The sequence below is a fragment of the Pundamilia nyererei genome, unplaced genomic scaffold (genome assembly GCF_000239375.1).
Source record: "Pundamilia nyererei isolate P.nyererei 1_Seehausen unplaced genomic scaffold, PunNye1.0 scaffold01953, whole genome shotgun sequence".
Lineage (NCBI taxonomy): Eukaryota > Metazoa > Chordata > Actinopteri > Cichliformes > Cichlidae > Pundamilia > Pundamilia nyererei.
The window spans coordinates 1-4,985 of NW_005189354.1; the positions used below are offsets into that span (position 1 = coordinate 1).

Sequence of the window (4,985 nt, forward strand, 5' to 3'; positions counted from 1 at the left end):
ATGATTTAGGAGTCATGTTGATCTTATGCAGGACACCATCACCCACCTCCCTTCCCCACGTTCTTATCCTTGCCATTAATGTCATTGCTGGGGTCTAAGGCATCAGCCAGGTTAAAGTCATCACTGGCTGCAGGGGTAAAAAGATCAAACGTCTGTGTTAGAGCAAAAAAAAGGAAGCAGAGATCAAATAAACAATACTGTTAAAAGAAAGAAAAAACAACTAATTACACTCTAATTAAACCAAGTGACTACACTTCCCTTATGCTTTGGTTACTGTGTGTCGTTGGCCTGTTTACTGCACTGGCCTGTGGATGCTTGTGTCTTTATGTTGTATAAAGCGATCTGAATGCTCAAGTACAGCAGTATAAGAACCAGCCCATTCACCATCACGGTGCATCAACAGCTGAGCACGAGTACGATGTTGAACAGGAAAGTGCTGCAGCATTACCTGTTGCAGCAGGTAAAAGGCAATTATGGAGATATTCTATATGTGAATGCTTCATGCTGTGTATCGTGCTTCTCTGAGGTTCATCACTCACTGCAAACCTCACACTCACCACTGTGAGTTATACAGGTAGGATGGGCTGCTTTGGCCAGTCGCAGGAACTCTCATTTATACAGTTTTAAGGCAATAGTTGGATTCCTGCATATGCTGCCTGGTTGCAGTGAAACATGCTGGTCATTATTCTCTTGGTCTGCATGGTTACTTGTTGCTTTCTGTTCCACTTGCCCAAAATGAACCTTTCCAAAAGAGCTTTCGTCCATTTAGCCCCGTCGGCTTGGAACGAACTGCAGAACGACTGGAAAACGACTTCATTTCATTAAGTGCTTTGAAATCTAAACTATGAATCCTAAAAGGCCAAGTCCATAACATGCAGCTGTGTCAATTCAGTGATTGTCATTTTAACTGAACTTTGAAATTTATATTTGCATTTTATTGAATTTTATCTTTATTTTATTTTAATTTTATTCTTGCATGTGTGTTGTTGCTGCCTGTGTTTGAGGAATTTCTTTAACTGTGAGACACTTTCTGCTTCTTGGTCAGGTCTCTTTTGAAAAAGAGGTTTTTAATCTCAATCGGATCTTCCTGGTTAAATAAAGGTTAAATAAAATAAATAATAAGTGAAATGTTCAGCATTAAACTGAGAGCTTCTCTTAGACAGGCAGCCTGGATTCTTTGCCAGCTGCCTCGGGGGGAGCTGTTGTAACCCCGGACAGGTCACCAGTGTCGCAGAGCTGATGCAGAGAGACAGGAGTCATTTTTGTGAATCTGGTGGAGACAGCCAGTGTCAAAAGGCTCTGATGTTTTTAAAAGACACTGACTGCCAAGATAAATTATTTCCATTACCATATCACCTCTTCAAAACCAATATTGTTCACCATTTCCATATCACAGTTTCCAAACCTCAGTCCCGGTACACCTAACATTTCCCTTGATTAATTTAAAAGCCTCTAAGCCCAGGTCCAACCTTGCTGGTCAATCAACCCGCTTCGGGATTGCCCTCACCGATAGTGGTCAAATTTCTAGGCCCTATGTTAATTTAAAAGTGGTCCCCGTGAGTTGACCAGAAACCCCACTCGTGGGCGCTTTCGAATCCCGTCTGAGCCATTAAGCTTTACCTGTCAATCACGTTCAAACAGGACCACCCAGGTCCAACCCTGTCGGTCAAACGGTGCAAGAAAAGTGGTACTTGACCACTGACTATTAACGACTGTCCCTATCTGTCACGGGTATCACCCGGATGAGCCTGTCGTCGCAGGAAATTGCAGCGCGTCCGCCGCAAGATGGAGCCATCACACTCAGAACATTTTGCACCCCTAGAAGTCCAACGTCCGTCCTAAAATTTATTTAAATACGTTTAAAAGCACCACTGTGGGGATTCCACAGCTGAATTATCTGGTGCCCGAGTCCAACTCTGCTAATCAATACAGGAATATATCCCTTAACCAAATATCCTAACCTCATATCTCTTTTCTTGGCTGACGTAACACACACATAACACACCAACTTCAAACATTCGTCACAACAATTAAAAATCCACCCCAGTATTAACAACGATGAGCTTTCATCAAATATCCCCAAACTTTACTGTACAAAAGGCCCCGTAGTTATGGTTTTATTCTGTTCAGTTGTTAGTTCCCCTGTAGTTTTTAGAGTGGCCAGTAGAGGTCACCCCACCGCTTTGTATGAGAGACTATGTCCAGGGAGAGACGTGGGCAAAGCACCTGAGCTTTTCTGCTCCAGATTACTGGCAGAGAATTGGTTATCCCGTGAGAAGTGTGCGTTAATGAGCAACGTAAGTTGGTGATGTGTGAGGATGTGATAATAAGATGTGTTTGGGACTGTAACCAAGGTTAGGGGGGAAATGACTATGTTTCTGTCTGTGCCGCTAGCGGGTGCTAAGCTAAGCTAAGCTAAGCTAACTTTCCTGCCATGTGGTTGGGTATAGCTGTGTACCTGGTTAGCTCTCTCAGGGGGTCTATGTGTGAGTCGTGGGTAATATATGGCCTATGGTATTAAAGGGGATGTTAGTTTATTTCCCGCCTGTGTTTATGTTGATGTACTCTGGAGATATTGTTGTGAACACTTTAGTAATGTAGTATTTTCTTTCTGTTCCGTTCAGAGACCACACACACACACATCCATGCCCACGCACCTAAACCTGTATGCAATACCTGCTCCTCTGACAACCTCTGTTACCTTCAACTGTGTGAAGTCAATACAAGAGTCTGCACTATCCTTGGTGTCTTCATTGTCTCCCTTCTGAACATTCATCCGGGCCTTGAGCAGTGTTCTGGCCGACACTCCGGGGAGTGGTAGCTGCAAACCTGAACTAGCACCTTACAGTCCTTCCAGTACAAGCTATCTATCCAACATTTACTTTTATTTATCCCAAATTACCCAAAATTATCATGGACATGTCACCTGAAATCTACTTAACAGATTTTATAATTTAGTTTAATTTCCACTAGTGAGCCACTTTAATGGTAACAATCATCAATTCAGTGGACAACTAATTCAGAATTCATCCAATGTGCACAATTTTCAACAGGCTTGCGCTTACACCTATACTCTTTTAGACCGGTCTGTTGTCCACCTCATATCAGATCGTACCTTAAGGTCCCCTCAGCCACACAAGAATCCGGGTCACGGCACCAAGTGTTAGAAACTGTTCTTTTGATTCTTAGGGCCAAAAAGATACGGCTCAAAAGTGGTCTTTTTATTAAAAAAAAAAAAAAAAGATCTTTATTTACATATCCCGGGATATGGAGACTGAGCACACATTTATTAATATGCCTGTGCACTAAAACTTCCTGTGCAGCTTGCAATAACTTCCTCTTTCTAAGGTCTGTTGCCAGGGCAACCTGTCTAGACTTAGTCTCACTCTGTCGGTTCCTCATATTCTACAAAAAACATGCAGTTTCTGCTCAGCCTGTAAGCTAGTTTTACACTGAAGTCTGGGCCTCTCTTATATAAACCAATAGTAATCAGCATATAAGCATTTAAGATTAGATATTTATTACCTAACAAATGTAAAGCACAGTGAGGGGAGCCTGAGAGCTACATAAACTGCATTGAGCTGAATTCACTCGGCCATCAGAGACTGTTGTGTTTTCTAGAATTAATATTTTTATTTCCTAAATGTTGCTCCTGGCACCCTCCCCATTATAATAACTACAGCAGCAATGAACTAATAGAAACTAAAAACTAAATGAACGTACTAACTGGTTCTCTGGTAAATAAATCAGTCTGCATGTTACAACCAGCTACTACCAAGAGGAAACTGACGGTCAGTACACAGACTCCACCAGGCGTTCCTAACTAAGGAAACCAGGTTTCATGGTCAGTCTAGGAATGTTTTCCAAGAAGTAACAGGTTCAGCTGCTGGATACGTGTGCCGAGACAATCTAGATAAAAATATTCTTCTTTTACCTCCTAATATGTTCTTCAAATTCAAAATAAGTCAATATTTGAGCGTGAGAAAATTCTCATGTTTTCTCTACACCAAAACCTCGACGTGCCGAATGGTTTAAAAGCTCTGATTAATCGGAAGTGGGCGTGGCTGCTGTTCACTGATTTATTCAGAGATGTAAAAATTGAACTCTTGAGATTTCAGGTAACAAAGCCCGTTCGCTCTGCAGCTAACCCACAGGCCTCAGGCGGGGAGTTGGGCTGCTTTCTTTCACCTGGCTTGGGTTTGGGCTTCGCTGGGGCCTTGGTGGCTGCAGGGACCCTGGGGAAAACCTTGGGTGGGACTTTGGTGGTGGTGGTGGTGACATCGTTAAAGAAATCCTCCAGTTTAAAGTCTGAAGAGAAAAAAACAACAACACACAGTTACAATCAGATTTGTTGTAGCGCACAGATTTTCTTGTCCCACATTTATTCAGACCTAAAATGACTCGGTGCAAAGATGCTGTAAAGTTCTCACCTCCGCCTGCTCCTCCTGATGGTGCTGTTTGCTTTTTTGTAGGTGCTGGTGTCACTGTTATACAAGTCAGAATAACATGTAATGGTCAATATGTTTACTGCCATCACTCATGAGATGATAGCAGATAATCACAGTTTATTTATTCAGTCACACTAGATACCTTTCTGACTGGCTGCGTGTTTCAAATCATGAACAAATAAGTAAAATCTTACAGTTTTCATTTGTGAAAAATGCAAACATCTCTAAGTGATGGAGCTGAAATAGTCTGAAGCTGGGTTTCATCCAGCAGTACAGGACTGACACTGACTCTGCCCAATATGGAGCCAGTCCAGGTTACTGTGCTGTAGGTGTTTGGGACCAGTTCCTTTAGGGGATCAGGACTGTTCAGGCCTCACGGAGCCATTACCAGCAGGTTCACTGGTGCTGCTGGGTGCTCACAGAGTGTCTGGCATCCAAAATGGTGAAACAAGCTCCATATAGAGGAAAACAAAGGCACTGAATACACTCTGCTGCTGGACAGACACAGCTTTGCAGACCACATCTCCACAGTCTCAA

General features: G+C 42.7%; 1 long non-coding RNA gene across 1 annotated transcript; it reads right to left on the reverse strand.

Moving 5' to 3' along the window:
- Positions 1-50: 50 nt before the first annotated feature.
- LOC102194247 (uncharacterized) lies at positions 51-4,492 on the reverse strand. Its single transcript, XR_312570.1, has 3 exons — positions 4,431-4,492; positions 4,189-4,308; positions 51-127 (listed from the first exon to the last, which is right to left on the reverse strand). It is a non-coding gene; the product is annotated as an uncharacterized LOC102194247 (long non-coding RNA).
- Between the last annotated feature and the right edge of the window lie 493 nt (positions 4,493-4,985).